Here is a 13,667-nt window from a genome sequence, read left to right as displayed (position 1 = left end):
ATCTCCCATCGTCCTAGTCAGAAAGAAAGACGGCTCAACAAGATTTTGCGTCGACTATCGCCGGTTGAATGAGGTTACGAAGAAAGACAGTTACCCTCTTCCTAGAATTGACGACATTCTAGACACTCTTTCTGGAAGCAAGTGGTTCTCAACAATTGATGGTATTGGCAGGTAGAAATACAGCCTGAAGACCGAGAAAAGACGGCATTTACTACGGGATAAGGGCTTTGGCAATTCAAGGTGATGCCGTTTGAACTGTGTAATGCGCCGGCAACATTCGAACGTCTTATGGAGACTGTTTTGAAAGGCCTTTCCTACGAAGCCTGCCTGATATACCTGGACAACATCATCATCGTCGGAAAGAGTTTTGAAGAACGTTTAGAAAATCTTAGGAAGGTGCTTCAGAAACTGAAAGAAGCCAATCTGAAGCTGAGTCCCGCTAAATGCAAATTGTTCCGAAAGGAAGTGACTTACCTGGGACATGTCATCTCTGCAGAAGGTGTGCGCACGGATCCTGAAAAGGTATCAGCCGTTAAATCCTGGAAACGTCCCGAAAATGTCCATCAGCTGAGAAGCTTCCTAGGGCTTTGCACCTACTATAGGAAATTCGTGAAGGACTTTTCTTCCATCGCAAGACCCCTACACAAGCTGACAGAGAGCAACCAAAAGTTCTTGTGGACAAAAGAATGCGAGGATGCATTTAACAACTTAAAGGAGGCTTTAACATCTGCTCCAATCCTGACGTATCCTCAGCTTGACCAACCATTTATTCTCGACACCGACGCGAGTAATGAAAGTGTTGGTGCTGTTTTGTCCCAAGAAATAGACGGCCAACAACGTGTAGTGGCATACTGGAGCAAGTGCCTGTCTAAACCGGAGAGGAATTATTGTGTCACCAGGAAAGAGTTGCTCGCCATAGTCAAAGCTGTAGAACAGTTCCATCACTATCTATACGGCAGAAAATTCCTGCTCCGCACCGATCATGCATCATTGACCTGGCTTTTAAATTTCAAGAATCCTGAGGGTCAAATAGCCAGGTGGATACAGAGACTCCAAGAATATGACATCACTATCCGTCATCGTAAGGGATCATCACACGGAAACGCCGACGCCCTGTCTAGAAGACCTTGCCAAGAAAGCTGCCGATATTGTTCCAGGGTGGAAGCGAAATACGAGCTGTTGACTCCGGTCGCAAGACAAATTACAACATCAACATCGGCTGATCGACAACCGTGGAGTGATGATGAAGTCAGGAAAGACCAGCTGGAAGACCGCGACATTAAACCCATAATTGATTTAATGGAGTCATCAAACAGAAAACCTACCTGGCAGGACATTTCTATCTGTAGTCCTACAACCAAACAATATTGGGCACTCTGGGATTCACTTCACATTCGAAACGGCGTCTTATACCGGAAATTCGAATCGGATGATGGGAAGACGTTCCGATGGCAACTTATACTTCCAAGATCCCGCATTCCTGATGTCCTTAAAGAGTTACATAGCATCCCTACTGGAGGTCACTTTGGAATAATGAAGACCTTGCAGAGAGTTCGTGAGCGCTTTTACTGGAATAATGCAAAGGATGACGTGCAAAAGTGGTGCCGATCTTGCGATGCCTGTGCAGGTCGGAAAGGACCGAGGAAACGCAGCCGGGGAAGACTGCAACGTTACAACGTACCCCCATAGCACAAAACATCCTCAGGATGTCCTATTTAAGTCGCAATATCCCGGGACATACTTAGGATGTCCTAAGGAGGTTGATTCTCAGATGTCCTGAGGAGATCGTAATTTAACATCCTGAGGATGTCTTATTTAAGTCGCTATGTCCCGGGATATGACAGGATGTCCTGAAGATGTTGATTCTCAGATGTCCTGAGGAGATCGTAATTTAACATCCTGAGGATGTCTTATTTAAGTCGCTATGTCCCGGGATATGACAGGATGTCCTGAAGATGTTGATTCTCAGATGTCCTGAGGAGTTCACCAATTTCACATCCTGAGGACATTCATTCTGCATTGTCCGGAGGACTTTCGTTGTCAAACATTTTGAGGATATTTGTTCTCAAATTTACCAGTTTTAATTTTTTGACATTGCACATCTGAAACTTGCACATTATTTTATTTTTCATATGTATTTTACTAAGTTGTTTCTAAATGCTGTACATTAAAAATATTGATATGATTGATGATTTATTCTTTTTATTTTGTTATTAATTTTAAATGATATTTTTTCTGACGTTTTTAAAAATTTATTTAGCTATGGAAAAGACTTTTTTCAATGGATTAGCATTTTCTAGAATATTTGCAAAATTCTAAATAACATATTTTTTTTTATAAAAAATGTATAAATTACATGTATAATTACTTACAGATTACAAACCCTACTACAAATATAGGTAAAATTAGATATATATATATTTAATTACGGAAACGATTTTTTTTTTAATTTGGGTATAGAGACATTAGGTATTTTTTTGGAAGCAGGAAACATGAAAAATTAGCAACTGCCTTCGCCGGGAATCGAAGGACGGACCTCTGGAATACCGGCCCAGTGTGCAGAACCACTACACCACGAAGACACGCTAGGTGTGGTGGTGGTGTATTTAATTATGGCAAAGCACACTAGGGCTATCTGCCTAAGGGGAGGGATGTCTTCGTGGAAGACTAGCTAAGGGAAAGTGGCTCGTATACACGTTACACGTGGGGAAAACCACGAAAACACCCATGCAGCCAGCCATTCGCGGGATTCGAACCTCGGATCGCACTACCAGGGTTCAGCGACTTTACCGCTCGGCCGCTGGTGGGCCGAAGACACGCTAGGAAAGCGGGAGAAATACCTTATATTACTTCTCTTTTTAAAGGCCGACTTCTTTTTTAAGGGGATCCAATCACTAAATCCTGGGTGTGGATATACCTCATCCAACACCTTTTTAGTTCGGGCGCCACTGTAGAGACATTAGGATTTTTTTTTGGGAAGCCGTAGAGATGAAAAATTAGCAACCGCCTTCGCCGTGAATCGAACCACGGACCTCTGAAATACCGGCCTAGCGTGCAGAACTATTACACCACGAAGGCACGCTAGGAAAGCGGGAGAAATACCTCATAAGGAAAATTTTTTTTCCTCTAATTACAGGACAGAAAATGTTTTTCAATCGCGCGATCTGTTATTGATATTGAATTACAGTCGTGCGATAATTTCGCAGTAAAGATACATTTCTGATGACTATCCAAGATTCTAGAAACTTTGGTCTTATATAGAGATGGTCGTCTTATAGAAATAATGCTTAATATCAATATTTATTTATAATCTCTGAACTATTGGTCACTTTCAGAAGTGGTCGTTTGAGAGGCGATATTCTATATATTTATTTACTGATACTCTCAGATTCCAAAATTTGTTTATATTCTCAGAAACATTGGATGGAAGGTGGTCGTCCCATACATGCAAAATTTTACATTTCATTAAAAATGAATTCGGCGTTATTTAACTATTTCCCTATTAATTAATTAATTAGATAAAGAAAAAATTAGGAAATAGTACTGTTTATTACGGAATAATGTAGGAAGTTCTACAGAACTATATTCTTTCGCGTCATTTCACATTGTATCTGGCAAACTACTAGTTCCTCGTATTCTTCCGCAAATCCGTAAACATCTGTCTGATTTGAAACGAAATCCAAAATGGCTGCGCCATGAGGTTAACTTGTATGGATATTTTTTGTTGCATGAAAGGTAAGTTCAATTGCAATACTTGTATGTTTACTTTTTTTGCTTTTCGAATTTATGTCATTTTGACAGTTAAATGTTTCACAGCTTTATGAATTGTTACCATTCTGTCGTGAATTACGTGTATCTCAATGGCTGGCTGTCTTTTCAAATATCTAATTTGCCCTGCTATCCAAATGTTTATGACTGAATTTTTTTTTAGTCTAGTTTATGCATTCAGTTTCAAAATAATATGTGTGATCAGATTGCTTATTATTTTATTGCAGCAATAAATTTATGTTAAATAGTTTGAATAATTGTATAAAAATAAGAGTTTGCATTGTTTTGTCCAAAATATGTATGGTTGAAACATTATCTTAATCTAGTTTTTAATTCAAGTTTTTTGGGGGTACTGTTCTGTTATTGGGACCAGAATTGGAAATGTATGAACCTGTGTTCGTAAGTATGTGCATAGATGTGTATATGTAGACATACAAATATACAAGCATACATAAATACATTTCTGAACCCGGTCCTGATAACAGAACAGTACCTTTTTAAAATCTTTTTTGAATATTTTATAAAAGGATTAAGCATTTTTCAAACTGCATATCATTTTAAGATTCGACTTGCACGAAGACAAATATGGTCATTCAATCAAATGCTTATGAATGCTTTTATCATTTTCTCATAAATATTGTTTGCATTTTTATTGTATTTTAGATACTTTAGTTATGTAAAGTGAACATGAGAATATTAGGAAAGCTGAAGAATATGAATAGCTACCATAATACATGTATTTTTTCATCAAGCCCATTGTTTTAGAAACCAATGCACCATTATTATATGCTGGCTTATTTTATAGTTATATGCAGTTTAATTTTATGTTCATGTTACTGTAGTATTGTCATTATAGTAAAAGTATTGATAATTTTTGTTGAATCTTGCAAGTTGCCTAACATTCAGAATTATTACTACCGAATTTTACTGATAGGTTTTTTCGAGTTGACATAATCTGTCTGATAAATAAAATAAACTGGTGTTTAAATTATATGCATTTCTCTTAATGTTTCATTGAAAGTGAGATGGAAATATAAATGCTATCCAGAAAAGTGAATTCTTTTTGCCTGAAATAACTAATTGTGCTAAATGATCAATGTTTATATCATTTTAGAAATGTCAATATTAAAGTTTCTCCTCCTTCTCTTCTTTGATTTTGAAATAATCTATAATAAAATAATATATGCATAAGTGTAATTAATGTAAAGTGTCATTCAATAATATAATTTATTTTTACTGATATTTTTATATTTCTTATCTGGGTTTTCTTTTGGTGTTAGAAGGAGGAAAAGACTGTAATGTTTTAATTAAGGAAATAATTAAAACATTACAGTTTTTTAAATAACACAGTTACAGTAATGTTTATTGAAGCAATCAGTACTGTGTGATTGCCAGTGATTGAATAATGTTAAAATGCATTGTTCATAAGGAAATCTTTGTGTTATAGATTTTATTTTGACACAAGCTGAAATTTGAATTATTGGAAGCACTTTGAAAACCCGAATTATTTCCTGAATCATTAATCAGGCCAATATATAACATACAAATTTTCATACAAAATTATTTCTTTGAGTATATTATAAAGAGCTCATTTAATTTTATTATTTGTACAAATTTTAGACAAAAGTAGCATGTAACAGTTAAAGATTTATTGAAGCCTACTTGTTACTTGTGGTAACAAAGAAGTGTGAAAGATATTGCCACATTAGCGAACATGACGATCATTGATGCTTAGTTTAGAAATTTAATAATATACTGAGAAATGCTGGGAACTTTCAGAAGTAGACATTTTGGAAATGATGGGCTTGATAAGAAATTTACATGGTTTTATTATTTATTCTTTAGTTAAGAATGGATTTTAGATGTTCATGTGAAAGAATTCTCTTTAATTATATGTGAAAGAATTGTTAAAGTTTGGCATTTAAAAAAAATGAATTAATAATATGCAATTATCTTTTTATTATACATATATTACTATATATTTCTAATGCGCTATGTAAATGTCAGTGCTAAACAATTGAGATACTATTTTCAGGGCAATCTTTTCTGATACATGAAAAATTCTGATACTTTCTTATCATCTGCCCTCACAACTTATGCTAAAACAGCAAGAGTATGCACACAATAATAGCAAACTATGAATATGCATACCACACACATGTATTTACATGTTTTATATTTAATCTTTATTTCTGAATAGTATTCCATTGGATGAAAAAATACGTGAATATTGACCCAATATATATATTTTTGTGTGTGTGTGCATCCTAAAATTTCTTGTTTCTTATAAAGTGCTTATTTGAATTACTACTTGTGAACAGAGCAGTAGATATGAACCGTAAACTAACCATTTTGCCAATTTTCACAGCTTTGCAGATAGTCAGAAAGCACCAAAATTTGTAATAATGTTAAGTTTAAATGATGTTCTATACTTTTGTGCTAATTTTTCTATTCTATTAATTCTATTACTGTGTTATCAAACTTTCTGCAGGAATTTCAACTGTTTAAGATGTTATTACCATGTGGAGAAGAATTTGGTTTTCAAGCTAGAAAAAATTGCAGCTGAAGGATTTTGTAGAAGGTCAGTCAAACTGGTTTTAGTTAATTATAATTTAATTTTGGGTGAAGAATTCTCAAATTTATTTATCATAAGTGTCTAAAGGTCTTCTAAATTAAATTCTGCTTGTTTTTGAAATTTTTCATGACATTCATTCTTTTATTATTATTATTATTTTTTTTAATTTACTAACTTATGTCCAGGCACATAATGTTGCATTTAATGCCATACCTTAAATATTGTAAAATGTTAAAATAATACATTTCACTTAAAAATGTGGTTGTGACAGTAAATTTTCTGTTATATTTAATCATATCTATAAACATTGGTATACATCATTTTTCAATAATCTGTATATTATTTTGTGCATTTCTTTTACATCCAAGATCTGGCATATGACTTGCTTTTCAAACTGATAACATGGTGTAATAATGTAATCTAATGGTTAAAGTTTACTATGGAACGGGCCAAATTTAATAAATTATTCTTTGATAGAAATTTATTCATGTGTTCAGTGTGTCTCATCTCTTTAAATTGCTAAAGTAAATTTTATGTACTTGCATTTAGGAATTTTGACTGTATCAGAGTAATTTTGTTTCAGTTATTATAACATGCAAGGGAAAAAATTCATTCATAGCTTTGTATTTAAAATTAGTTAATTAAAGTCCTTAATAAAGAGGGACGTTTTGTTGCTTTTAATGTTGATAGAGTTTAATTCAAAAATATGCCACATTAAGGGTTACTTTTTAACCTAATTTAAAATTTTCATTACTTTAACATGTCCAATGATTGTTATTTTAACTCCGATATTGTAATAATATCAAAATTCCTTACTTTTTGATAGGTAATCCAAATGTAAAACAAGAAAAGAAAAAATTAAAATCTAGAAGTATATTTATTTCATACCTCTAACAAATAAAAACAACGCAAGCACTTTTTACTGTCTATCTGCATAGTGTGGCATGTCCCGTAAGACTGAGATTTGTATGGTCAAATCCATGTTTCAGTTAAAGGAAAATGCATGCACAGTCTTCTGATTTTCCCTTCGATTAAGGATTCTGTATATACTAGCATAAGAAATATATTAGTTAATGCAGTGTTATACATCAATATTTATAGACAGTTATTGTGGCTATGTTTATTATAATTTTGTTCACTGTAATGGCTGGAGTGCCTAAACCATCATGCTGTGTAAACAAAACTCAAATCTTCATCTCTGCATACTGCTCCACTAGTGTTTAAACCACTGAAATGGTGATTATGGTACAACATCTTTGGTAAAAATTTACTCTACTGTAACCCTTGGCGAATCGTTTCTTTTTTTTATATCAAGATCGTCACCTGAGAGGATCGGCACCAATTTCAAGGTGGCCGCTACACAAAACCAAAATAAGAAGTCAAAGACATACACAAACTCTGTGTCCATGTACACATCGACCTATTAAAACGAACTGCACAAACTGGGCATTGTGTACTGCCTTAACTTTGTCCATGTACACATTGATCTATTTTCACTTTAAGAAAATCAGAAAGTTAAAAATATCATAGTTAAAAGAAAATATTCACCACTGTCTTAACATACAGACAACCAAAAATACACTAACAGAGAGGAATAAGTTACCAAAAATACATATTTCCTAACATAAAAACATTAAACAACAAATCTTCTAACAAAAATTAACACAGAGACAAAAAAATAAATGAAACATCATTTTTTCACGTACCTTTTTTTTCACATGCATATGTTTAGGCTTCCCACCACCATCCTCCAGGTAAGCAATTCAATTCAATTTTTCGTCTCTTAGTCACCTCAGACATACTCAAACGATGGTACCCACACCAAAATAATAAATAGCATGTTTAAAATACAAGACCATACCACTTCCGTACAACCAAACACAGCAATTGAAAAGAATGGTAAGAACCAAAAACCTGGGACCGTACAAAAGGTTTACTATTAAAAAAAGTAGCTCAAAACTAAATTTATCACAACACGTTGGCAATATTTGAAATAACTCCATTTTATTGACAAAAAAAAAAGTTTTTTTTTTTCCTAAAGGCTACTTTCGCCAACATTATCAACATTAGGTTTACCGGAAAACTTATTTGACACAATGGGTTTCCACATTTCACAAACAACCACTTTGCGATTTTTTTTCAGACAGAAACCAAGGTGTACCATACAGTAAAGATTAGCCACATCTTCATTTACTACTGTTACAAGTACTTCTTTGGTAAATTTCTGCGGTTAAATTCAAAAGTTTAAAATTGCATTAACATGATCAGATTCAGAGTCATAGCTAGGGTTTTCAGTGCTCAGGGACAACTGAAGATTTCACGCCTCCTACTGTTTGCCAAGGATGGAAAACATTTAATTCTAAAATGTTCTAACATCAGTTTGGCGCCCCTTGGATTCTGTGCCCGGGGACAGATGCCCCTCCTTCCCCCCTCTAGCTACGCCCCTGATCAGATTTTATTTTCTGCACGTAGCTAACAATTACTTATGTGTTGTCAGATAAATGTTACCAGATGCAGTTAATTATTTTTTACTTGCCAATCTCATGAGACAAGTTTTTTTTGCTCCTGAAAGACTTTACTTTGTGTTGCAAAATAAATTCATTCTCACTCTTTTTGGACTTGCCTACACATTAAATTTAAAATAGTTTTATGAATAGGTAAGATGTGATTATCATAATTTTGTTTCTCTCTTTATCTTGGCAACTTTATATGTTGATTCAGTATCCAGGTTACCTACCAGTGGCTGATTGATAAAACTGCTCATATGTTCAGCTGGTGGTTTGAGTTTATTTTCTGACATAAAAAATTTTAAAAGGCATCCCCCATGTTTGTTTTACTATAATCGAAAAATCAAATAATTGCTACTCTGTTTATAGGTATTAAATGTTAAAATATTTTAAATGCTTCCTTTAATTATGAATTATATTCACATATAGTAATTGTGAGTGTTTTTTTATTTTAGGTGCTGTGAAAGGCAATGACAGAGATCCAATTTATCAAGAGTTCTTATATACATAAGAATACATGGATATAAGATTGTTTTTCATGAATTCAAATAAAATGTGATAAATTGGATTAATAAAAACTATTTTGAATTTTGAAAAGTGTTTTTCCTCTGTTAATCATAATATAGTGCCATAAATTTCTGAATGTGTTTATTTTTCATCCAAATAAATAGCTTTACAAAAATTTGTCATATTAGTAGATATTGCATAATTTAGCATTATTATAAATATTTATTATAGCAGATTTAGCTGAACTGCTTTTTTAGTCTCTCTGCAGATGAAGTCACAAAGGTAAGTGGTTAGATATTTTTCTGTATTCCCCATTAAGTAATTTTATCTGGTAAATTACCATTACTTATATACTAAAGGTGAAAGAATAAGCTTTCCTTGAAGATACAAAAATTTGCAGATATTTCAAAAAATTGGTATACGTAAAAAAGTTCTTAAATTGCCACATATGCGAAACTGAAAATGTTATATATGAAATAGTTCAGAAATATAAATATTTTCACTATTTTTTAACTATAATTCACTGCATTTGTTATATATAATCACAATTTAAGGTAGCAGTGCTTTTCTCACTGTGATTTCTCATGTATTTTGATTCATAAATACACATACATAAATCCACGTATTTTGATTTCTCTTTTGAGACCGAATAAAAAATGAACTAAACATTCTCGTTGACATTGAGAGTTGAATAAAAGCTCACCTCAAAATAAAATGAATTAATAAATTTATGGAAAATTTTACATAGCATATATTGAGCAGAAAGAGTAAACTTAATATACTTAATGGAATTAATAATTGGTAGAGTTGATTGCAGAATAAAATGCCTTAATTGCATGGTAAACAGTAGATCTTTTGAAGTTTTTCTATGTTGCATAAAATGCAGATTTAAATTTTTGATATTGATTGTCATATAAATGGCAATTACTGTTTTATTTTGCTCTGAAATGAATGGTTAGTAATAAAATTCTGGATGAGACAACCTTTAACATGCGCTAGAATTTACAAAGTTTAATTTGGTGCTGATTTCAACGGGTAAATTTCATTTGACTGAATTTTGTGTAAAATAATACCAATGAACCATTGCAAATTATTTTCAGAACTTTTTTTTTAATCTAAAAGGGCTATTAGTTTTGAAATGTATCATCGTCAGTCGTAAACTTGTTTCGCTTTTCATTCAAGTCTTGCCATTTGGCAAAATTTAACGTATTTATCTTTAAAATCTAATATATTATTGACTAACAAGCCAAGCTATTTAAAAGCATTACACACAGTTCTTAACAATGCTTTTTTTAATTTTTAATCTGATTGATTTAAAATGCATTTAATTCATGATATATCTAATTGAAAACATTTTAATAGTTCTACATAATTACATGATATATTTCTTCATTTTTCAAATATATAGAAGATATATAACTTTCTGGTGTCAGTATCTTATAAATGTTTTGCTATTTCCACTGCCCCATCTGTATTGATAATCTATGCATTCATAAACTTTTAGCCTCTTTGAGTGACTGCTAAAATCTGAGGCCTTTCAGATTTTTTTTTTAATTGTGTGAGCAGAAAGATAGAAATTTAGAAGAGCTTCTTGAGTTACCTTTTGAATGATATAAAGAATTGTTAACATAATGTCGAATTTTTACAACTAAAATATTAAATATATAAAAAAGCCTGCAGCATTCTCATGTTACGAAAACATATTTATTTATTCTGAGGCTAGGAATTGATTTAGTTTTAAAAATACAATTTATTCCTTTTAACAATTTCCCAACAGTGTCATCAAAACACTATAAATTCCTTACATGTTTTAAAGAAAGATGATTCATTTATGTAAAGATTATTAAATGGCTAATTTTATTATTCAATTTTTAATACAAATTAACTGAAATTAGAAACTGATTTTGTAAAACAATTTAATTATGAATAATTCAATTTGGGGGCTATTGGATGTTTAAAAATGATCAAAAGATTTTTAATATCTTAAAAATAAAAGCAAAATTTTCAGTTTTAATATTTTGTATTAATAATTCATTTTAATTCCCTTGCTCAGTTTTAATATATTCACAAATTCAGATTTAAAAACAAAATAAGTTGTATAAATATTTTCAACATTTCTGATTTTTCCATAGTAACCATAGGAGAAGGATTTGAGACTATCTGTAAAAAAAGTAGGTTTTAGATCATCACACCTTCACATACTTTCACTGGAATTTTCCTCTGTATATATACTGGGAAGTGACACTAAACAGTTGAGAGTATGTATTTAAGAGGTTAAAGGGATATTGTAACTAGTGTTTCAAATCCTGATAACATCCCATACGCTGTCGGTGGGACGTAGATAGGATGTCCTAAGGATATACTGGGATGTGACATTAAGCGCTCAGGAGGATGAGTTTAGGAGGAAATTGGGATATTACGGGATGTCCTGAGGATGTAGTAAGTAGGACTTTAAATCCTAATAACATCCCATATGCTGTCGATGGGACATAGATAGGATGTTTTTAGGATATAATGGGATGTGCTTAGGAGGTTTGTGGGATATCCCGGGATGTCCTGAGGATGTAGTAAGTAGGAGTTCATATCCTAATAACATCCCGCACGCTGTCGATGGGACTTGGTTAGGATGTCCTGAGGATATCCCGGGATGTGACATTAAGCACTCGGGAGGAGGTTCGCGGGATATTGCAGGATGTCCTGAGGATGTGCGCATATCCCGCGAGCAACATCCTTGGGATATCCCAAGGATGTTTTTGTGCTATGTGGGTAGGTGCGCCTTTTGAACGTATCGCCTTTGATATCCTGGGACCTCTGCCACGAACTGCTGATGGCAACAAATACATACTCGTTGTCATTGATTACTTCACCAGGTGGCCTGAAGCTTATCCTATTCCTGATCAAGAGGCAGTCACAGTAGCTGAGGTAATGATACAGCACTGGATTTCCAGGTTCGGAGTGCCTCTTCAGTTACATTCCGATCAGGGAAGGAATTTTGCCTCGGCAGTAATCAAAGAACTATGCAAACTACTTGGCATTGACAAAACTCAAACGACGCCATTGCATCCCCAGTCGGACGGCATGGTAGAGAGGTTCAATCGAACCATCCTTAATAACCTCTCATTAGTGGTTTCCAGTAACCAACAGGACTGGGACAAGAAATTACCACTCTTTTTACTGGCTTACCGCAGTGCTGTCCACGAGACTACCGGCTATTCTCCATCACAGATGCTCTTCGGTCGTGACCTTCGTCTACCTTGTGATCTATTGTTTGGCCGCCCTCCGGATGCTCCTTCATCGTCTGAGGAATATATTCAAGATCTCCAGGCCCGGTTTGAAGTGATGCACAACTTTGCACGAGAGCGAGTCAACTTGGCGACGGAGAAGATGAAGACCCGCTACGACACAAGAGCTACTGAACATCAGTTCCACGAAGGAGACAAGGTGTGGTTGTGGAATCCGACTCGACGGAAAGGACTTTGTCCGAAATTACAGTCACCTTGGGATGGCCCGTATACAGTCTTAAAAAGGCTGAATGACGTCGTGGTTCGGATTCGTAAGTCTTCGAACTCTAAACCTAAAGTCGTTCATTACGACAGGTTAGCTCATTACTATGGCCATAGTACGTAATGTAAATAATTGTAAATAGTATCAGACCATGGTCCTTTTTGTTTATAAATGTGTATTTGATTTGATTTGTATTTAGTATTTGATTTGCATTTAGTATTTCATAGCATTTGATTTGCATTTAGTATTTGATAGCATTTGATTTGTTTAAGTTAGCTATTGCATTTATTGTTTATATTGTTTGATATTGTAATGTAATGTATATGCCTCAGTTGCATTTATGCCACAGTTGTAAGTTTAGCTTCCTGTCCAGGGATTGTACTGCCCGGGACGTGCAGTCCTTGGGAAGGGGGCAGTGTTACGAATTTGGTATTTAAAAAGCTAATGTTAGTTCAATTATAAATTAAATGGTTTTATTTCTCGCGCAGTGCAGCGCGTGACGAATATTAAAAGAAAGCTAAGCCGGAAAAATTGAAAATACAAGAGCGCGTGCATTAAATAAATAAATATCTCTTTTTGATTTCGAGAAAGTACTGGAAAATTCTAGCGCGTGATTTTAAAATCTTATAAAAGGAGGAAAACATCTCAGTTTGTAGTAGTTGCTTAGTTTGTTGTTGTTTAGAAAACTACTGTTGTTGATTGTAGCGGATTAGCGTTCTTTAGCTGTTTTGAATTACGTTCTATTGGACATTTGAGTAGTTAAAAGAAAACTACTGTGAGATATTGTAATACTGCATGATAATTTG

At 33.7% G+C, this 13,667-nt stretch overlaps 1 protein-coding gene and 1 long non-coding RNA gene across 2 annotated transcripts in view; both read left to right on the top strand.

Moving 5' to 3' along the window:
- The window catches only part of LOC118198669 (excitatory amino acid transporter-like), a 93,353-nt gene that overhangs the window by 22,015 nt on the left and 57,671 nt on the right, over nucleotides 1-13,667 (top strand). The window lies entirely within an intron of this gene.
- LOC146998367 (uncharacterized) lies at nucleotides 3,674-9,437 on the top strand. The gene is made up of 3 exons (XR_015039296.1): nucleotides 3,674-3,735; nucleotides 6,260-6,349; nucleotides 9,306-9,437. It is a non-coding gene; the product is annotated as an uncharacterized LOC146998367 (long non-coding RNA).

Source organism: Stegodyphus dumicola, chromosome 2, assembly GCF_044657685.1.
Source record: "Stegodyphus dumicola isolate Sdum_Otavi_A_Nest chromosome 2, ASM4465768v1".
Taxonomy (NCBI): domain Eukaryota; kingdom Metazoa; phylum Arthropoda; class Arachnida; order Araneae; family Eresidae; genus Stegodyphus; species Stegodyphus dumicola.
Note: the sequence above shows the minus strand (reverse complement) of the source record. Positions and strands in the feature narration are given on the sequence as shown.